The sequence below is a fragment of the Phyllostomus hastatus genome, unplaced genomic scaffold, assembly GCF_019186645.2.
Source record: "Phyllostomus hastatus isolate PE091 unplaced genomic scaffold, TTU_PhHast_1.1 phas_scaffold_129, whole genome shotgun sequence".
NCBI classification, from domain to species: Eukaryota; Metazoa; Chordata; class Mammalia; order Chiroptera; family Phyllostomidae; genus Phyllostomus; species Phyllostomus hastatus.
The window spans coordinates 29,342,866-29,366,256 of record NW_025334009.1 but is presented as its reverse complement, the minus strand read 5'-3'; positions in this window follow the sequence as shown (position 1 = coordinate 29,366,256).

The following is a 23,391-nucleotide window of genomic DNA, read 5'->3' as shown; positions in this document are numbered from 1 at the left end:
AGGTTTGATTTATTTATTTTTCCTCCAGAGAAGCAGTTGACTGGGACCTCTTTCCTCTCATCCTTTGTAAATAATTGTTTGGCTCTCATTGGACTGGTGGAGTGTACCCCCTCCTTACTGGCTGAGGTCAAGGTAGTGGCATAAGAAACTACTCACATTCATGTAGCATTGTAGCGAAGCTTGTTTATACCCATATCTCACTTAATACTCAGAGTAACAAAGGTGTTTTTATCTCCATTTTATAACTGGGGATCCTGAACTTCAAGGTGTTTATGGGATACAGAGTCATACTACTCACTAGAGAATGACTGGGTCTTTGGCTGGTGTCAGTGTGTTTCTAGAATACCATGTACTTTCTCTCACAACATTATGGATAAGGGCGGGCAGGCTGGGTAAGTTCTGTTTGGGCATGCCTTGCTTGGGGTACCCCATTTAACTCCCAGAATTTTCCTGTGTCTAATACAACTCAGAGCTGCTGTTTGTGATACACGGTGGTTGCCACCTGGAGAGTGGGTGGAGTTATGGCAGCACAAAGTAAACAGGTATGAACTCATCCATTAAAGGATGCATGCAGAGAGAATACTGTCTGAATGTTGAGATTTGATTGTGGGGTTGAACCTTGTTTATAAGATGATTTCCCCTTAAATGGCTTGGGCAGTATGGAGTCAGCCTCCACAGACATGAAGATGCTTCAGAGGATTTAGACATCTGTGGGAGAAAACACTCTTCGGTTATTTCTCTACTCACTCTCACAGCACTTCTGACACCAGATGTGTGGGGTTTTCAGTAGGTGTGTGTCCTATACTTCAATTCAGTTCTCACACTATCTACCTGGAGTGACTCTCAGATTCCACACATTAAAGGCTCAGTCCCACAAGACTGCCCCCCCCTTCACATGCCAATCACAAGTCCTAGGTTCTCACCTATACTTCTGACCACCAGCCATAAATCAGAGTCCCTACGACCCCCTACTTGGGTTTGGTAGTTTCCTAGAATATCTCACAGAACTCAGGGAAACCCTTGTGTTTACTGGTTTGTAATACAATAAAAGATACAGATGAACAGCTGAGTGAAGAGGTACACAGGGCAAGGCCTGAGGGTTCTGAGTACAAGAACTTCTGTGGAGTTGGCGTGCACCCACCTTGGGCATGTAAATGTGCTCTCCAACCTGGAAGCTCTACAAACCCCACAGTTGAAGGGTTTTCATGGAGTCTTCATCTTGTAGGCATGGCCAGTGATTAACTCAATTTCCAGCCCCTTTCCCTTCTCCGGAAAGTGGGGGATAGAGCTGAAATTTCTAAGCTTCAATAATCATGGTTTGGTCTTTCTGGTGACCAGTCCCCATCCAGGAGTGGCCTTATTAGAATAAAAGACACTTCTGTCGCTCAAGACATTTTATAAGGGATTCAGAAGCTCTGTGTCAGGCACTCCTATCCCTTAGAAAGGAACACAGGTTTTAGGAGCTCTGTGTCAGGAATTGAGCTTGAAGACCAAATATTAGCAGGAACCAATGTCTATCTATCTATCTAACTATCTATCTGTCTATCTATCTATCTATCTATCTATCTATCTATCTATCTATCTGTCTGTCTATCTATCCATCTATCCATCCATCCAGTTATTTCATAACATATTAACCCTGCGAATACCCATCCTCTGCCCCCTTCTGGCCCAGTTCTCCCATTTTATTTTCTTGTCTCTTTTTTTTTCTCCATTGGATTTTTGTCCCATATTTAAATCCCAAATCAGAAAGTGCATATATATTATGTGAATCAATTGGCATTTCTGCTTTCTTGGCTTAGAAAGTGAGGTCTAGGAGATTTTTGTTGGATTTTTCAGAAATTGCCAATGATCTCTTTTGTAGACAATGCTGTAGATACCCTGCCATATCCCACTGGTTTGCCATCCACTGAGGGCACCTGCATTTCTTTGCTTGAGGGCTTTCTCTGGCTATAGAGTTTACTTTAGCATCCACTGGGCAAGCTAGAAATGCTAAGGGGTTCATATCCTCTGAGAGCAGTCTTCAACCAGTGACTGATGGGAGCGGGTAGGTAAATAATGCAGCTTCTTCACCTCTCCAGCAGGATTACTTTGAGGCAAGCAGCCTCCAGAATCCTCCAGTGAGACCGAGCTCCAGGCACCTACTCTCATAGCTGACTTAAAAATTCACACTTTCTTTGTTGTCTTCCTTTGCCCTGTCTTGTTTCCTGAGACTCCTATTGATGTTTCCTTCACCTCACACATTGCTTGCACTCAGTTCTACTCAAGCAGATTCAGGGTTCGCCTCTGATCCTGACACCTTTGTAAGTTCTAAGACACATTTGTGCTCAAGTATTCAAGGCACCTCCCTCTGCCAAGTCAACAAGTGTTTGCTGGACGCCAATTCTGTGGCAAGAACCTCGTGTGCAGAGCAGGGTTTCCTGAGTTCTCTAAACTCGGATCAAAGGAAACTGGGAAAGACTGTGTGCTACACTGCTTATATAACGCTTGCATACTGTTGAGTTCTTTGTATATTTTGCATAATAGTCCTTTATCAGCTATGTCTTTTACAAATATTTTCTACTAGTCTGTAGCTCGTCTTCCAATTCTCTTGATGTTGTCTTTCACAGAACAGAAATTTTTAATTTTAATGATGTCCAGCTTATCAATTATTTTTTTATTGATTGTATCTTTGGTGTTGTATCTAAAATAAGGTATCACCCTAGCTGCTGTCATCTAGGTTTTCTCCTGTGTTATCTTCTAAGGGTTTTAATAGTTTTTCATTGTACATTTAAGTCTGTATCTATTTTGAGTTGATTTTTGTGAAGTATGTATTGATTGTTTTGTTTTGTTTTTTGCTTGTGCATGAGTTGTTCTAGCACCGTTTGTTGAAGAGACTACCTTTATTGCATTGTGTTGTCTTTGCTTCTTTGTCAAAGATCAGTTGACTATATCTATATATAGTCAGTTGACGGATTGAGCAGTTGACGGATAGAGCAGTTGACGGATAAACTGATATTTATGACTATATCAGTTGTCTCTATTCTGTTTCATCGATCCATTCCAGTACCACAGCGGTTCACCTTTGTTCTTCTCTTTCAGTATTGTTCCGGTTATGCTGAGCCTTCTTCCTCTCCAAGTAAACTTTACAATCAGCTTATCAATGTCCATAAAATAACTTCTTGGGTTTTGATTGGGATGACAGCGAAACTAGAGATCAAGTTGGGAAGAACTGACGTCTTGACAGTATTGAGTGTTTCTGTCCATGAACATGAAATGTCTCCATTTATTCAGTTTTTCTTTGATTTTGCTCATCAGAGTTTTATAGTTTTTCTTAAACAGATCTTGTATAGTTTTTCTTAAACAGATGTTTTATTAGATTTATTCCTAAGCGTTTCATTTTGGGGGTGGTAATGTAAGCAATAGTGTTTTTAATTTCAAATTTTACTTGTTCATTGTTGATATACAAGAAAGCAGTCAATATTTTAAAAATATTTGTTTTAAAATTAATTTTGTACAAATTATGTTCTTTATCACAATGCAGTTAAATTAGAAATCAATAACAGAAAAAGGTTTGAGAGTTGACAAACATGTGGAAATTAAACAACACTTCCTAATAACCTATAGTCAAAGAAGAAATCATAGGGGAAATTTAAAAATACTTTGAAATAAATAAAAATGAAGACACAACATACCCAAAATTATGGGATGCAGCTAAAGTAGTGCTTGGAGGAAAGTTTATATTTATAAAATACCTATGTTAGAAAGGAACAGAAATCTAATATCAATAACTCAGCCTTTTAATTTTAACAAGAAAAAAGAACTAAACCTAAAGCAGTCATAAGAAGGGAAATAATACAAGTTAAGGCAGAAACTAATGAAATGGGGAAGTGAAAAACAATAGAGAAAAATCAACAAAACCAAAAGTTTAAAAAAAATCAGTAAAATGGGCAGTCTTTAGCTAGATTGACCAAGCAAAAAAAAAAAAGGGAAGATTCCAGTGACAAATACCAGAAATGAGGAGGAGACATTATTACTATCTCAGTTTGAACTGCTATACCAAAATGCCATAAACTGGGTGACTTGTCAATAATGGAGATTTGTTTCTCACAATTCTGGAGGCTGGGAAGTCTGAGACCAGGTCACCAGTGTGGCTGAGTTCCAGTGAGAGCCCTTTTCTGAGGTGCAGACAGCTGCTGCTCCTTGTTTTTGCACACAGCAGAGAGAGAGCAGGCTCTCTCTCTGGCCTCAAACTCCATTCCGAAGGGCTCTATCTACCCTTATCGCCTGCTTACCAAAGGCCCTACTTCCAATTACCATCACGTTGGGGATTGGATTTCAGCATATGAATTCTAGATGGACACTCAGTCTTTACCACACACCTTCCAGGAAAAAAAAAAGATGTTAAAGGAATACTGTGAACAGTTGTATGCCAATAAATTAGATAACTTAGATAAAATGGACAAATTTCTAGAAAGACACAAACTACCAAAACTAAACCAAGAAGTAGAATGTCTGAATAGACCTATAATAAGGAAAGATACTAAATTATTTATTTTTATTTTTTAAAAATAATTTTATTTTAATTATTGTTCAAGTACAATTTTCTATCTTTTACTTCCATCCCAGCCCACCCACCAGCCCTCTCCAGCTCCCTCCCATTTCTAAATTATTATTTAAAAAAATACCCAAGAAAGTCTTAGGCCCAGATGGCTTTACTAGTGAGTTCTACCAAACATTTACAGAAGAAATACTACTAGTGCTCCACAAACCCTTCCAAAACACAGAAGCAAGAGAAGACAATTAATAGGACCTGCTTCTTCCGCTCCCAGCCCCACAGCTGCTGCCATCCCTGGTTTACAGCTCATCCCTCACATCCTGGCTTGCTAACTCACCACTTCATTTTGGCCTTGAAATCCCCAAGTGTGAATTGCCCCTTTGGGCAATCCTGATGAGATGAAGCCCCAAATCTTAGATCTATTCCTGTTTTACACCTTGGGCCTCAGAGGACCAGACTCATTCCAGCTGAGATGCTATCTCTCTTTATTACTTTCCTCTGTTAAGAAATGGTTTAGTGACTCCAGAGACATGGGGCTAGACTCGACTCCATCATGCCTCTGGCTGTATTTAAATCAATCAAAAGCCACATAGACTCCTTTGGACCATGTGTCAATTGGTCTGGATCACCTTCCAGGCAGGATCTGCTTGATTGCCAGGTGAAGGGATGGGGTGCCAGAGGGGTGTGCAAGCTTATGGCCAGCTTCAGCCTTTTTCCAGGAAAATGATTCATCTTTGAGAGGTTCTTGACCTCAATAAGCAGGATACTTTAATGGCTATGTCGGGCTTTATGATCTATATCAGAAGCTTCTTGGAATAAATAAACTCATAGGAAGGGCTTATAACAGTGTCTGGGACATTAAAAAAAACCCTGAGCAAATGCTAACCATTATTGGTCATCATTTTCATGGTAGTTGACCCTTAATGATGACACAGTAAATGATAATTTACCACTATTGCTGACTCATGAGACTCCGCAGACCCTACAAAGTTGATATGAAATCAAGAAAAAAATAAAAACCTGGAGACTATTGGTAATCTAAAAGGCAGAAAGCAAATGCAAGGGGAAAATTCCTGGTAATAGCTGCAGTTGTGATTTTCAAAGTATGAGGAAAAATAGTAGACATGCATAAAAGGATTTTGACTAATTGATTCCTACAAAAGTCTATGAAGTGCTCATCAGTGTTTAACTATACAATCTCTTTAGCAGGCTGTAACTTAGACCTCCAGTGGAATTAACAATTTTTAATGACATAAGAAAAACTTTGGGTCTGGATAAGCATAGATTTATCATATGCTAATAGACATTCTAAGAAGTACATTTGAGACAATTAACATTAATTATTTCTTACATTTTCTTTCTCATTATCTTGTTAGAATGGAGGGAGAAGACTACTTTGGAACTTGCAAGAGATGTTAAAAGGGTAAGGTTCCCATCGTTTTTGGTGCACCCTAATTACTCCAGGGAGAGTTGGCCAGGAGCTAAGAGTATTTTATTTAGATAACCCCAGATCAGTTTGTTACCCCTTGCCTCTGCCCCCACCTGCCTGGTGGGATCTTGTTTTCTTCCAAAGGGCCCTGGAAGCCCTGGCCTTGAAATCCCCATATGTGAACTGAGGCCAACCCAGTGTGTCCTGTTACCTGAGAACCTGCTGCTGCTTATGTTCCCTTAGTGGCCCAAGGGGATTGTAAAGAAGAAATGCTGTGTTCACTCACCTGCTTCTTTCAGCCCCCTTCCCCATGATTCAGACTTGAGTCTACAGAAATTGGGGGGCAATCTGAAGGCAAAGGATGTGCTCCTCCCACAGTCACCTCTGCCCCTCGGTGTCTGCGACCCTCTTTTTGAACCCCACTCCCCTTCTTCCCAGCCTCTCCCCCCTGGGTCCTAGTGCTCTTCGGATGTGTCTTGAAGCCCAAATTTCAAGGCAACCACAGCTTGGGACCATTCTCAGACTCCTGCTGCTGCTAAGGAAGCCCGATGGGCAACTAATTTGAAAAATTATGCAGATGCTTCCTTTGAAGAAGCAAGCACCTTGCAAAGAAGGCAACATAGTTCCTATTTCTGGAAGATTCTTACAATTCCCCAAGGGGAAGGCTCCCAGACTGCTCCCTGGGTTGATGTTATACCACATGCATCCTAGTGTGGGTTCCGGACTCACACCCGGGTTTGAACCCTGTCTCTGGCATTTAATTGGCTATGTGACCTGGGCAAGATGTCTAACTTCTTTGAAATTTGATTTGTTCATCTGTAAAGCAGGGATAAAAAAAATAGCTTCTTTATGAGCTGGTAAGGAGCATTAATTGGTGTGTATAAAGTGTTTAACAGAGACTGTGGTGCATAATAAACATTATAGTACCAACAACAATCTGTGGTTATCATGGTCCTCGGGGTCTTTAAATACCTTAAAAGAAGGCAAACACCATTTTGGTCTACAGCAACAAAGGGTAATTTAAATAATTTGTGAAGTCAAAGGGAAGATAAAATGAGATACCTGAAGCCTAAATTTCTGGCCTGAAATTAATATTCATGTAATTTTCATATGAAATTAATATTCATATAAATTAATATGTATAAATTTCCTAGTGCAAGGAATGGCAAGGGGACATGACTGGCTGAGGTGGGACAAATTAGCTTAGCTGCTGTGCCTTTACTTTGAGAGGTAGTCTTAGCGTTGCCAGATGCAGCAAAAAAAAAAGACATACAGTTCACCAAGTTAAGTCTACATTTCAGATAAACAACAAATGATCTGTTAATTAAGTATTGCCCAAACCTTGCACAAACACCCTGAATTTTATCTGGCAATCCTGACATTCTGCCCGTCCTCCTGAGGTTCTGGTACCACGTAGCTTTCTGCTCTGGACATTTTACCAGACATCTTGGTTGTTCGATTTGTTTTCCATGTCGGTATCAGGAGATCAGCAACAATTTAGCCTGAGTTACCAAGTTCATACATTGCAACAAGGAAAAGCAACATCTTGTAAAACTACGGAGTGTGGTTCGTCATGAGGCTGCTCTGTTTACTCAGTGAGGAGATGCCGGCCAGAGGGCTTCTACCTGGCTCAGATCTCAAGCATCACCATAATCTTTAGAGCTTCATTAGGCAGCTCAGAACATACCTGTCTTTGTGGCTGAAGCCAGACCAGACAAACACTTGATAAATCATGGTAGTTATTAATATATGTCCCCATATCACCTGGATGCACTGATCACCTGGAACCATCTGCTTCACTCCCATTGTGTGAGAAGCTTTGATGGAAATGCCTCTTAAGCACAGCTGGCTTTTGGGGCACAGGATTGATGGCAGTTAGTTGACAATATTTATCAGGGAAGCTGCGTTACTTTGTAATAATTACAGAACCATGAGTAAATCAGGCTTCCCCCTGCCCTTTTCATTAATTAGAGCCACAGAGACATGTAGAAACTGCTATGATCTCTTATGCTGTCCCTACAAAGCTCCTTTTTCCAGACAGCTGGGACAGGCTTTGGGGACTGGGCAGTCTCAGTGGCAGCAGTTGCTCCTCATCTTTCCAGCAGGAATATGACAGTCGGGTGCTTGCTTAGGGCCTGTAAGTGGCCACCTGCCTTTCTTGCCTTAAAACATCTCTCCTGCCTTAATGGGGAAGTTGGAATTAATAAAAATGCATTGACTGAAGTTTGTAAACAGTTAATAATAAAACTTTACATTCATGGTGGCTCTCACAAAACTCCTTCATGTATTTTATCCCTCATGTGGTAACAACTATGCAATAGCAATTGCTCTGATCCCCATTTAACAGGTGAGCAAGTGTTAGGAGCCCCTTAAGGCAGTTACATTTCTAGGATTAGAATCTAGGTCACCTGACCATTAGACAGGGCCACCTCCTACCTGATGGCTCTGATTTCTTCTTGTGGTCACCTTTTGAGAGAGGAAAGTTTATTTCTTCAGCACTTGAAGAACAATTCATGGTCCCAGAAGAAGGTGTCATTCCTATTTCACCCAAAATTCCAATTAAGACTCCGTGGAAATCAGCAAATATTACAAATTGTTCACTTCTCTCCAGCCAGTTATTAAACAATCACCAGTACACCCCTGCTAATGCTACAAGACAGTGCTCCTCTCCTGTGTCAGTCTCCATAGCTCTACTTTTCTGAAATAACTGTTCTCCCTACCATGCCTGTACTCCCCAATCCGGTCATCTAAGTATACATCTTTTGAACATTTGAAACATGGCTGATCCCATCTGAGATAAGCTTATTATGAAAAAAAAAAAGGACATAAAATATCTCACTGGTAACTTTTGAAACATAGAAATGATAGTATTTTCAATATGCTTGGTTAAATAAAATATATTATTCAGGTTAAGATCACACTTGATTTTTTGCTTTTGTCACTGAGTCTACAGGACAATGTGAAAGGGCAAATGCAGCTCACACTGGCGTCTAACCCACAGCATTGCTGGGCCATCAGCTCCCTGAGGGCAGGAGCCGAGTTCCCATGGTGATGAGCACAGGGTCTGCTGTCCGGGAGGCGCTCAGTAAACACCTGTTGACCGGATATATGACAAAAGGTGGAGGAAGGACAATAGCTATATAGGAAATAATGTGTTTTGCTGTGTATAATGTACACTTTTTTGCCCAAATTTTTGAGGTAATGCTTGAAATACCTTGTATCTGTTCTTCTGTTTTGTAATTGTTACACAAAATTTATCGTACCATAGTGTATTCAAAAATAAATGCTGAAAATCCTTTATAATACAAAAAACAAGTATCTAAATATAAATAAATAAATAATTGAATGAAAAAAATTAAAACAGACTTTTTTTCCTGAAAGTTTGGGCCAAAAATGTGGGTGCACATTATAAAAAATTACAATAATTGAGTGGGACCTTATAATCCATAGAACCGTATAAGTCTTGGCATTGGAAGGAACTATAGACCTCATATATGTGTACCAAGTTCTCTGCCTGTGATGGAACACAGTCTTTAGGTGTCCTGATGGGTGAAGGGTGCCCTGCCTCTGTAGGAAAAAGCGACTGGGAACCTAGTGCCTCAGAAGGCATCTGCCCTTGGCTGGACCTTCATTTGCTCCCATGATCCCTATGGCATAAGCTTCCACACAGCCCCAGAAAACACCAGCAGCTGCCTCTGGGCTGGTAAGGAGTAACTTCTCTCCCTCTTTCCTGTCAGCCCCATGGTTGGCCTCCTCCTGGGATCCTCCCTCTTTGTCCAGCTCCCCTTGGTCTGGTGAGGTAGGAGCGTGGTCTTCTAGGCTTTTGAGTTAGTTCTTTCCCAAGACGCTATGGTCCCTTGGCTGTTCCCTCAGCTTCACACATCCTAGCTCTTGAGTAAGGAAAAATAAGCTTTACCCACGGAGCAAGATTTGTGGGCAAAGACCATTGGCTTGAGGTACCACCCAGGGCTTGTGCTTCTGGGACAAGGGGAAGGAGCAGCATACCTTCTCCATTGCTGGTTGCTCCTGATCCATGGGAAAACTTCTCCTTTGTGGGACTGAGTCTGTCTTCCACCCATTAGCCTACCATCCTCCTTGTCCTCCTGTACCTCTTCATCATTTAATAAGAATAACTAATATTTACAGAAAAAATTCCATGAGCCACTGGCTCTATTAAGTATTTTCTACCATGTATCTTATTTAATTCTCATCACTATCCTATAAATCAAGTTGTATTATTAATTTCATTATCACGGTGAAAGGACTAAGGCTGAGAGAAGTGCAATCATCTGCCAGAGGTCATCCATAAAAGATGGCAGAACTGGGATTCGACTCAAATCCAGTCTGATTCCAAAGACACAACTACTAGCCACGTTGCTGTACTGTTTTGCAATCAGTTAATTCTCCATTCTAAACTTCACAGTATCTTTTTACCTTCCTTTCCAAGTGCCTTCTTGAGTATAGTCCTCAAGAGTATGAGTATTCTTTCAGGATATCCTTCCTGAGTACCCTTCCAGAGTATGAAGACAGTAGCCTCCTCCTTCCTGGCCTAAATCCTGATCATAATTTTTCTCTTTTTTTTTTTTTTCAGAGTGGTTACTTCTACTTTCTCTCACTTTTCCTCATCTGGTTCTGGCTCTCTGACCAGTCCTGCTCCTCACATCTTAGCTGGCTTTGGGCATGCTGCCATTTTAGAACTAGAGGAAGGGTTGCTGAAGTGTGCTCTCCTGCCTGCAGTGAGCTCGGAATGCTGTGGATGGCTTGTTGAAACACGAGAAAGACATACACAGAGGCAAGCAGTTTCTCTGGGGAAGTAAAAACAGAATGGCCACTCTCTCCAGAGGGGAGAGCGCCTCGTTTCCATTCCCAAGTAGATTTTTATTCTTGAATACCAATACCCTTTGCAAATTATAAGTAGTTAGCTTTTGAAAGGCACTGGCAGATCTCCTGTTGGGAACTTAAGCCAGAGTTTTTGGGGTTTTACCATTTAAAAAGACTACAGGACTTAAAAACTTAGTTTCATTTCCTCCCTGTGCCTTCATATTTTAATTAAAGAGCATCCTCCAGCAAGCAGATCTCACAGGGTCTTTCATATTCTATGTCTCAGGCCTGATTACCCCAGGGGTCTGCTGTTTCTCATCTAGACTGCATCATCCCTGTTATTTCTGCAGATCTGAGTGGGGCAGAGGAGACAAAGGCAGCCAGGAGACCTGGATTTCTCACAAGGATTCAGCCTTTGACAAAGCCGAGGGGGCAGGGGTTGATGCCATCACCACTTCTTATCCACAGCCCTGAGTCTCTTCCATTAGGGCATTCCCACATGATCGCGTCTGTCTTAGATTCATTCTCTTTCCTAGAGAATTGTTACCCGTCATTGACTGCCAATCATGCAATAGGGAAGCCAGGCATTAGAACAGGCAGCATTCATGCCAGGGAAATAAGTTTTGTCTCCTCAGTGGCTCCTGGTCCAGAGGTCTTTCACTCAGCCTAAGTCACGGGGGGTTACAGCTTCCTGAGACCAGGCAGGGCGGTCCCCAACAGGTTGGCATGTGAGAAATTAACAATATGTCAATCTTTTTTTTTAAAACAGACCGAGAAGAATCTATTTATTTATTTATTTTTAGAGAGGGAAGGGGGGAGAGAGAGAGAAACATGAATGTGTCGTTTTTGGGGGTCATGGCCTGCAACCCAGGCATGTACCCTGACTGGGAATCGAACCTGAGACACTTTGGTTCGCAGCCCGCGCTCAATCCACTGAGCTACGCCAGACAGGGCTACAACATGTCAATCTTAAAAAGGGATTTTTACATATACTATAGCTCATGGCTTAACTCAAGGTAGAGTTTAACAACAACCTTGAGGGATAGTCTTGTATTTTTAGATAATAGCAAACAAGCAATTAAGTGACTTATTCAAGGTTTTATGTATATTTAAACCTAGACTTCCTATGCAAAGTTCATCTTTCCCCACTTTAAGTGCACCAGTAAACAAGGCCAGGGTCTTTCTGCATATTGGCTCATTAGCTCTGGGGGCTTGTTTTTATGAGTTCCTGCATGAGGGCTGCTTGGACAGTCTCTGAGACAACTTTGACAGCCAGATGCACTTTTTCAGAAATATGACAAAGGCATTATCATTTATTTTTAAAGATAAAGTTTTTTAAAAATATATTTATTTATTTTTAGATGGAAGGGAAAGAAGGGAGAAAGAGAGGGAGAGGAACATCAATGTGTGGTTGTCTCTGGCATGCCCCTTACTGGGGACGTGGCCTGCAACCCAGGCATGTGCCCTGACTGGAAATCTAACCAGTTACTCTTTGGTTTGCAGGCTGGCACTCAGTCCACTGAGCCACAATCAGCCAGGGCAAAAGATATATTTTTCAAACAGTAGTTGCATCTTTCCAAAAACAAGCTTAACTTTGGTTAAGAAACTCACCTGGATGGCTGAGTAGAGACAAGACTGGAGGAAACCATTACAAACCCTGGAGGGCCAACACGTGCAGCCTTACAGACTCCTAGCATAGCAGTTCGCAGAGAACCTGGGGGGCAATAGGCCTTTAGTAGCATTATCTCAGTGGGCGAGCTCACATAGCCTTATAGAGGTGCAATAGAGCAAATTCTCCACATAAAGAGTAATCAGAGTCTAATAAACCGAGGTCACTGCTAAGTATTTAGGAATGTTGAATGCCTAATGGCACACCAAACTACAGCTCAGATTTACTTATCTGAGCCAGCCCTGACTTGGGTCGTCACCTCATAACCCAGCAAAGTGTCTTAGAAATGTCCCTTTGGAGGCTTTGTCAACAGACACAACTGGGGTGGTGGTGGTAACGGTGAATCTCCAGGCTAGACAGTACCTTTCACTATTGCTCCCAATAACAAGGCTGCCCGGTGGTTCCCTGGGAAAAGACTGGGGTGAGCCCAGCAGTTAACAGGTTTCAGATGGAAATGAAACAGTTTGATTAAAGGTTTCCGTAAAATCAACACTGAGTTGCACTGACAGGTCCATGTGGTAAACAGTCAATGCTCTCTTTAATAGCATTCTGTCTTTAGCCCCTCTCGGGCACCGTAGTCACAGTGCAGTTAAATTGAGCAGTGCTGCTTTGGCTCTCAGACGAGTTTTCACCACTTAAGCTGGCTTGCTGCCCCTTTGGCCTCCACTAATTCTCCGGGGAACAGTAGCACCATTTTGTCCCAGATGGCAATGTGAGGGCAGGTGGCTGTGACTCTACACACAGTTTAACGATAATACATGCATAAAGATGACAATAATAATGGATATCAGTAGACTGCTTTGCAGTTCATTGAATACCTTTATAATCATTATCACGCTTCACACATGAACCATGGGAAGTACTTGTTATTTCCATTTCACAGATGGAGAGGAAATTTGAGGCTTAGAAAATGGAAAGATCTCATTCAAAACCATGTAGCTGGTCATGAAGGTATTGGAACACCAAACTAGGGCTTTTCCACCACAGAGCCCCATGCACTTGCTGCTGCTCTTTATTGCAGTATGGCCCCTACATGTCTTCCCAGCCTTTTTCTCGCTGCTCTTCCAGAGCTATCCTAACCCGCTCTGCGTGGGTACATCCGTGTGGCACTGCGTGCCTGCTCTTCAGACACCCTTCTGCTTCTCAAATTGCTGCCTGTGTGTTGTCATCCAGGAATCTCCCTCAGCGTTTTGCCTCCCTGGAATGTGTCTACTCATCTCTATAGCTCAGGAAAAGCATTACCTCCTGTGTGGGGCATTCTGGGAACTTCTCTTCTTCATGAGAAAAAGGCTGTTTGTCCTAACGCGTGGTGTTTATCTATTTCCTTGTCTGTCCACTAGGCTGTGGACACATGGAGGGCGGGGCCTGGTGCTCCTTGCTTCAGCAAGGCTGGGACCTACCTCGATGTCCAAAACTGAGTATAAATTTAATACATGCCTTTCGAAATGAGAGGCCCACGTGTACTTCTAAGGGTTAAACATCATTTGATTTCATTTGATTGATGAATGTGTCATTCCTTTCTGTGCACTGTCGCAGCATTGTAGAAGGTGCGCTGTGCGGCATCTGCTGGCGGCGAGATGTTTCACGGGAGTGGTTTACCGGTCTTCCAGCAGGTCGTGAAAAGCATTTTAATTTCCACGTGGTTGTCACAAGGAGACTCCTTTTCTTCCATTGCCAAGATTATTGGTATTTTTTGTTGCTTCCCCCTCTTTACTCTTTGGTTTATAGCTTCTTATTAGCACATTTGTCTATAAAATTTAACTATCACTATGTACAGGGTTCGATTTACTGCCCTTATTATTTGGGGAAATTTGAAAAATGACTTGTTCTCAGCTCAAGAGTGCTGGACGCTGCAGTTTTCTCATCTCTTTATGGCAATGCTAAAAAACCACCGATTGTCTTAGTAACAACAATCTCTCAGTCATTGTGAGTCCCACATTGTCCTTCTCAGTGGAGGTAGTGGTCTGAGATGACACTGCTTTTCCTAACTGAGAATAAGAGAATTGTAGGCGGGTTGCTTTGTTTTGGTTAGAGCTTTCAGATCTCTTGTCCTTCATATATCATTATAAATGTGTCCTGTGTTTTCAGTTAAAGGAGTCTCTTTTAGACAGTTACCTGCTAATGTTTAGTGTATGGGGTATTTAAATATCAGGAAACAAGTATTGCAGTGGTATTATACACAAAGACACTGGGAGTTACTTTCCCTGATTCTTTCCTAACAGTACCCCAGTTGAACTCCCGGCTGCAAGGTGTCCAGCCTCAACAGAACACTGTGAGTGTTTAATGTGTCATGGCTTTCTGGCTCTCCTTTGCCAGATAATTCCTTTCCCTGACTTCCTGGAAGCAAGCTGGGGGTAGGACCTGGAATGTCAATGAGCTGAAGGGAAGGTTCTCTAATTGGACTCCTTCCATCCCCATGCTTCATGCCTTAGGACTTTGAGGCAACCGGCCTATGGATAAAAGTAAAATCCTTAAGATGGTGGGAAAACCAGCAGTTGCCGAATCCTTGAAGACACATTGAGCTGCTGAGCCAGCCATAGACTTTTTCCTCCAGGCTTGTTAAGTAGACAGTATATATCTTTTTTTTTATTGTATTTTTCCCATTACTACTTAGTCCCCTTATTCCACCACACCTATAAAGAGTATGTATCTTTAAAGTTCAAGCCACTCTCTGCTAGACTTTTTGTTACTTGCAGCCTGATGCACACTGACTGATGTAGTACAGCGAGTATCATATTTCCACATCTGTGGCAGTAGGGAACTATCAGTGTAGAGACCTGTCTCTGCCCAGAATATAAAGTGCTTCTCTAAAATATATTGTGTTCCCCCCCCATGTGCCATCCATTTCTTCATAAACTCAGCTTGCATTAATTTGCATTTAATGTGTTCTTTCCTCTGGCATCTAGGATCTTCTCAGCATTTTGTCTTAATATTTCCAGGTGCCAGCAGGTAGTAGGCAAACCTACTTCTATCTCAGCAATTGTAAGGAATACTTTGCGTTACTTTTCTGATTGTAGGACTGTCTCTTTGGTCTAGGCCAGTGCTATCCAATAGCAATATAATAAGAGCCCTCTATATAATTTCAGATTTTCTAGAAGAAAGAAGTGCACATATGTGGTAATACAATCATAATAACTTATGTGACACAATGGTTAGTGTGAAATGTAATTCTCCCAAAATAATGAAGTATATTTAACAGAAAAAACATTTTGCATTGCTTCAGTTTTAAAATTTAAATCAGTTAAAATTAATATATTGCACTGGTTACATTTCAGGTCCTCAATAGTCATGTGGCTACTGTGTTGGATAGCTCAGGTCTATGTTATTAAACACTTTCAGGGCAGAAACTATGTTTCCTGTAGGCCTCACCTTAGTTATTGTTTCTTCCTGGGATGCTTCTCATGTCCTCCAAGACTGGTTTAGGTGCCTCTCTTATGAGTGCTTAGAGCCCTCTGGGCTGACTTCCACAGTGGCGCTTATATACCCTGTATTGCAAAGACTTACTTACTTGTCTGTAGGCTCCTTATAGGCAAAGACCATTTCTGGTTTATTGTTTTATGTCCTGTGCTTAGCATAGGGCCAGGCATATTATAGGTACTCTTTAAATATACATTGATCTTTTAAAATTTTATTTATTTATTTATTTTAAATCCTTATCTGAGGATATGTTTATTGATCTGAGGCACAAAGAGAGAGGGAGAGAGAAACACTGATGTGAGAGAGAAACATCAATCAGTTGTCTCCCATACATGCCCCGACTGGGGATCGAACCCACAACCCAGGTATGTTCCCTGACTGGGGATTAAACTTTTTGGTGCATGGAACAACACTCTAACCACCCAACTGAGCCACCCAACTAGGGCTAATCGTTTTTTTTTTTTAATAAATTATTAAATTCATCATAAAAGTTGTTTTGGAGCTTTTATGAGACCATGAGTTGCTTGATGGTAGGGGTCCTGACTTATTCCTCTCTGTAGTCTGTTCACTAGCACATTGCTTAGCAGGTCGTACGTACTCAATAAACGTTTGTTGAGTGACTATGGATCCCTGCCCCAGCCTCAGGTTTGGCAGCCCTTCTTTCTTCACAGCAGAGGCTGGCTGGTTCTACCTGCAGCCTCCGCTTTTCCTTCAGCCTTTAAGAGTTGGAGTCACCTCCTGAAGACCCGTGTCGGATTCTCTGAGCTGGAGTCGGCCGTGCTTCCTCAGTCTGGTTGGTGTTGGTTGGAGTCTGTCTTGGGCTTGTCAGCCTCCCTCTATCTCTATCAACAGCTGACTGCATGACAAGAGGCGGTGGCCATATTGGTTTCTGAGCTGGGCCTCCTTCTGGAGTGCTTCATCCTGGATCATGCCTTACCTGGGTTTGTATGCTTACCTGGGTTTAAATAGTGTGGTCTCCTGGTGTAGACTGATTTCTAGTCCACTACCATGCTTACGCAGCTTTGGGATTTCCTGTTCCACCTACCAGGCTAGATTTCCTTTCAGGTCCACCTCAATTTATTTCTTGGGTTGTGCTGCAAACAGGCACACCTCCCAAGGGTGACATTCGCTTACAATCGCCTGAGATGTGAAGAGTTATTTTGACAACATTCCAGCAGATGGCAGTAAAGTGTTTGAGCAAGGGGTGCCTTTTCCTAGTTTACACAAAGTCCCTGAGTGAGCTAGTATCTGAGCTGCCAGTGGGGTCTGCCTGAAAATCTAGCAGGAGAGTCTAGTAGGAGTTTCTAGTCCCACTCCTCTTGTCCCTTATCGTTGCAGTTAATCATACCTGGCCAGAGAGAGAGAAGACGTGATAGATAGGAAAAGCCTCATGGTTGGGGAAGGAAACATTTCCTTATGACTATTTCCTGTTTCCAGTCACAGGATACAGCCTATGGACCACTCCCCAGCCTGCCCCAGTCCTTGCAATCTGGTCTTGTTACAGAACACAACAAGGGGGGCCTGGGACGATATACTATTATTGAAAGAAGGCCCCGGGTCTGTTATGTCCGCCGCCCTAGGAAAGATGTCTCTCAATGCCAGAGATTCGTGAAAAGGAAAGGAAATGTTTATTTAATACTATACTAACTTAAAGTAGTGATCTAATATCTTTATCAAAAATCCTAAAGTCTCTAAAAACACCCACAAACACACAGTCTTTCCTTCCTTCCCCCTATGCCCAGTCCAGAGTACCGTATTTCAGGAAAGGAAATAGAAGTCCATGGCTCAGGCAGTCCTCTGGTTCTTAGTTAGTCCTCCATCTCGACTGGGAGACCTCCCTGGGTTCCTGGCACCCTCGGCTGAGTTGCCAGGATCTCTGCTAAAACCAGGTGGTGGTTCCCCCTTCTAAAGCTGTGGGTGTCCCCACTCTGGCACAGGCACGTGGTCCTCTCTCCCAGGGCCATGGGAGTCTCCACTCTGTCAAGGCCGCGTGGTTCTCCTTCCTCAGGGCTGCGGGAAGGGGAGAGTCCCCACTCTGTCCAAAGCCGCGTGGTTCTCCCCTCAATGGTTGCCGTGTCTGGGTTTAAATCCCCCGAGCCAATCTTCTTCTGCAGCCCCATTTCCAACTCCTCCTACACTTGGACACACTTGCCCTCAATCTGCTGTCTTCTCCAGCTTTTCTGGTCACCATCGTGGGTCTGGGCAGGTGTCACCCCATGTCATGGAGCCAATCTTCTCCCAGCTCCCACGCAGGCGCTGTAACTCAGGGGACCTGCCCCCCAAGTCACATCTTGGGGGGAGATCCCTTTCCATCCCCCTGGCCTTGAGCATGGCCATAGCTATTTAGCATATCTAAGTGACCAGCCAAAGGCTATAGGTATGCTAAATGACCATGCCATGGATTAGCTGCAAAGCTGCCCTGCATGTTCTTGCTCTGTGTGCCCCTTCCCCCAACTCACACCTGTGGGGGAAGGGGTGAAGACACCTTAAAATCTCCTGGACACCTTGAGTTCTGGACCCCATTTCAAATGCCTATTTGGGGTCCCCCCTCTTGGCTGCACCCTGTAACAGTCTCATTCCCTTGCTGTCTGTGATTCCTCTGGAGACCCCTGTGCTCTATCAAGAGTCTGATTAAGGCTCTTTGTATGTAACACCAGTTTCTATATGGCCATGAATGGTACTTGGCCCTGGAGATTGGAGATCTATGTAAGATTTTTTTAAAAAGAGAAAGCTGTTTAAGACCATTAATAGGATAGAAGAAAGAAATGAAAGGGTTCCAAGAGAAGGAAGGTGCTAAAATGTTTGTGATGCTAATTTTCCTTTTAGGCCTAATTGCCTGGACTGGTGAAATCCTATCTAACTGTGAGAGATCTATAAAGCTTTGAGCTTTATCCGTCTCTGTGAGAGTCCATCAGGAGGAACGCAGCCCTCGGATTATTGACTCTATCGTGATGCGTTTCAGAGTGCATTTGGGAAGGAGGATCTACAACCACACCCCTGCAGGTTCCAGGCAAGGGAGCATATCACAACACCAGCCTTCAGTCAGGTCTGTCCTGCGCCACATCCCCGCCAATCCCCTTAACCCCCAACTTTCCTGGAAGTGTATTCCTGCTTGGGAGTGCAGAGCCAGTCATTATCTTGTTTGGTTTCAGGAGGGTTGGACTAATCCAGGTTATTTCTTAGTGGTGTGTAGGCCACATTGGTATTGGGGTGACAGGTCACCACCTGCTGCTCGGGAGAACTGTCCCCTGTTCAGACATAGTGGAGATTTGCTCAAGTTTCTTTTCAGAAGCTACCGTATTTTTTGGACCATAAGATGCACCCTCCCAAAAAAATTTGGGAGGAAATGGGGGTGCGTCTTATAGTCTGAATGTAGCTTGCCTGGCTCACTGTCAGGTGGGGACGGTGGCCTATGTTATTTATGTTATTAAATATTTTACCACATTTTTTGCTTCAAAAACTTTTTTCCTATTTTCCTCCTCTAAAAACTAGGGCCATCTTATGGTCCAGTGTGTCTTACCATCCAAAAAATTTGGTAAGTAACAGACATGGCTAAGGTTAAATGAACCTTGTCTCATTGTGAGACATCGCCGAGGGTACTGAAGAAAAGTAAGTTCTAGTGTTGGTCTTACATTTCCAAGTAGTAATGTAGTTTTGGGAAATTCATCCTTTCTGGATACTGCTTCTCTTATATTAAATACAAACTTGACAGAGGGAAAGTTTCCAGAATTCCCTGACTTCGGGTGTTGTATAACCCGGCAGACATTTAGTGTTGCAAATACGAAATCACTAAGAGCAAGAATAGCAAGTGCCTGGTGCTTTGCTGCCCCATTGCCTATGATCAATCCACTACTCTTTCCTCCTGTGCCTGGGTGTGGTCACAGAGTCTCTCTCGACACAAAGCCCCGGAGACCACTACCCATCAGTTGAAGTTAGCTTGCAAGCTGGAACCTTCTTGAAACCCCAGACTGAGAATTCAGGGTTCCACATCTCTCATCACGCTGAAAGTTCCGTTTCCTGATAGCTTCTCAAGCTAGTTAATTGTTCATGAAAACAGGTATGTTAACAGACTCGGTAGGATAAGCTCTTATTCTCTGTTTTTGGCCTAAATCAAGGCAAAGATGTCTGAATGTAAAAATAAATGAAATGAAATAAACAGTAACTGTAAAGACAGAGGCTGTATCCATATTAATGAATGACATTTGGTTTATGTTCTATTAAGTAGGAGAGGTAGAGAATTTTTTAAAATCCCAGATCTAGTTTGGCAAAGCATCCTCATATCCCAGAATTGGGGAAAGACCCCTTTGGCTAACAATGTGTTAACAACCTTGTGCCGCTCATTTGGCCACTGAAGGTCTTTCCTTTGTCCTGGTGTAAACTGACGGAACACAGCCCATAGTCTGTGGTCTCCAGGGACGGAAACCAGCATGTTCAAGGCTTCTCATTGTATTTCCTTTTGTGTTAGTCACTTGAACCCTATGTAGATCCAGTATGGTATGGCTAGACCAGAAATTATCTGATGGTCTCAGTTTTTACTAGTGGTTCTCAGATTTTATGGGTGATGGAATCTCCTAGGGAGCTTGCAAAAAATGCACTTTCTTAGGCCCATCTCCAGAGAGTCTGACTTAATAAGTCTGAGATAGTGCTCAGGAATATAATTTTTTTTATCAAGTCTTAGAGAGTCCTCAGATCAAAATTTGCAAAATAGTTGTCTATCCTTTAGTGAAATAGTTCTTTCCTGAGCTTAAAACAGGATGCCGATGGCCTCCATTTTTCATGCATGTGAGGCACATGGTGCCACAGGTAAACTCTGTGGGGCTCACTCAAGAAGATGTGTGTAGGATCACAGTCATTCTTGAGTATAAAAGTCCCTAACGTATTCACATGATAATATTGTACTTTTGGTATCTACTGATGGAAAACATGCATAAGAATGAGAAGATGCTATGATTTCAGTAACACTTCTAAATGCATTTATTTCACCAACAGCATCTGTGTACACTTAAGAATATTAGTGCATATATGTGTGAAAGATATGGTTTATTTAATGTACTTACAAGGATTAGGAAACCCTATGAAAGAATTCCATCAACTAGCCCATGAGTCCCTCAGCCTGTCCTGAATATTCTTGATGTGGAAATTTGAATCAATTGGAGTAAGAAAAAGCCTAAGAAGACTTGAGCCCTGGCTGGTGTGGCTCAGTGGATTGAGTGCTGGCCTGTGAATCAAAGGGTCACTGGTTCAATTCCTAGTCAGGGCACATACCTGGGTTGCAGGAGGGGACACAAAAGAGGCAACCACACATTGATGTTTCCCTCCCTCTCTTTTTCCTTCCCTTCCCTTCTCTCTAAAAATAAATAAATAATATATATATATTTTAAAGATGAGTTTGAATTCCACAAAGGGCACACACTGGCTGAGTTGCATAGCTACTTAACCCATACACCTTAGTTTTCTCACCTGTAAAATGATGATGGGTTATATATCCCTCGTGGTTTTAATGTAAAGATTGAGTGATGTCACATGTGCACAACTATTGACCTGAAGTAGAGAATTAATGTTAGTTTACTTTCTTTAAAAGAATCAATGACGTGATCCCAATAGACTGTAGCCACAGGAGAACCCGAAGCTGTGTGCTTCCCCACTTGATTCAGCATCAGTGTCCCAGAGGCTGTCCTTCTCCACCTGGGGTAGTCTGGGGGACTTTCCAGTGGGTGCTCTGCTGGCACTCACTGTCCTGTGCTCCTTTTGTGACTTTAAGTGTTGGGAAACCACAGTAATCCTGGGAAAAGAAGGTGCGGAATTGGAGTGGATTCTGCAAGTTATCAGTATCTGATGCTATTGTTCTTCATTAAAAAGATTCTTGGCACTCGAGGAATGATACAGAACAAACAACCACCTCATCCCTTTTCAAGGAACGTCACCCGTAATTAGTGTGTTTTTGTTCTTAATGTTCCCAAGTCAGGCCTACGGATGGAGCCAAGGTTATTACATCCACTTGGAACATTCTTCTTTGCCTCTTGTCAGGAGAGAGCAGGAGGAAGGTTGAGCCTCTCTCTTCTTCTGTAGCTATTCTACAATCTGACACTGAAAACACTCAGGCTCTGGGTTTAATTTGAATATCTATGCTATAAAATTACCAGTGTTCACAGCCTCTAGCATTTTCCTGACAAATTAATTGGCAATACAATTTTCAGCAGTGGGTGTGTGTGGAGAGCGGTAGGGTTGTGGGTTCAGTTTACGGGAGGTAATTATGGGTGCCCTTTGCCAGGAAAGAGCAGTAATAATACTAAAGGAGCTGATGTTTCGGGGAAGCAGCACCTGCTCCTTTGCCGGCTGCCTAGACCTGGGAAACATATGGAATCTGGAGGATTTAGCGTCTACTTTTGGTACCTGGGATTTAATCTCTTCAACATGGTGTGATCTGAGACTGCTGTGAGCACTCTGGGATCACTGGGTGTGTCTCCTTTACCTGGTTCTTAGATCTTCGATGCATTGTATACAGCATTTCCAGTCTTCTAACCAGCTAAGGCAGAGGGTAACACTTTCGTTGCATGTCTGAAAGTAACCGATCTCCTCTCTAGGATGGGGAAAAAGGTTCCACTGGGATGAAGCATTTAATCTTTTAAGAAATAGTCTGCTCATTTCCACGTCTTGATTGGAAAATCATTTCCCTGAATTATACACCTTAAGACAAGGTACACGAACTCCTTTTTCAACTCAAGCCTCTCATAACAGTTGTGATTTTCTAGTGTCAAAAGCATTCGCTGCTGAAGTTGTTTCAATTGTTACTGTGTTTGACTGTGGAAATGACAATGACAAAAATCCAAGCAGACAAATAAAAGGCAATAAAATCCAAAACTGGGATGAGGAAGGAGTGGAGGTAGTAAAGACCAGAATAGCTATATAAATAGCTATACCTAAATATCCTAAATATACCTAAATATCCTCCTTAAATTTTTCCACTGTTTAAAATATTAGCACTTTTATAGACTTATTTTCATCATTTCAAAGATATTTTGGAAATAAAGAGTTATAGTATTATGTGACCAAAAGAAAAACAAAAAACTAAAAAACCAAACCAGCAGAAACAGAGAGGTGCACGCATTTGATTCCATTAAGTCTTGTACTCAAGTTTTCTCTGTGATGTCAGTTGCTTTTAAAAATATTAAAGGTCCAGTGAGGATGAGATAATATTTCTGGCACTCTTGTTCCTAGAATAATGGGAATTGAAGGGAAAGGAATGAGGATATTTTTTGGCCAAGGGTAATGGACAGGGTTTCACTTGTCTTCTCAATGAATTTGTATTTCATCACCCAAATTATCTCCGCTACAAGGCTTCTGCCATGTTTCCTGAGGCGTAAGTCCAGTCTCTCAGAATTCTCACCAGGGTAATCAGCTGGCAGATGCCAGAGTTGGTTGGGACCATCTACCTCAATGTCATTTCACAGAGCCCTACAGATGATCAGTGGACTTCCTCAAGATAAAACTAAGGCTAGAACTTAGACCCAACTATCT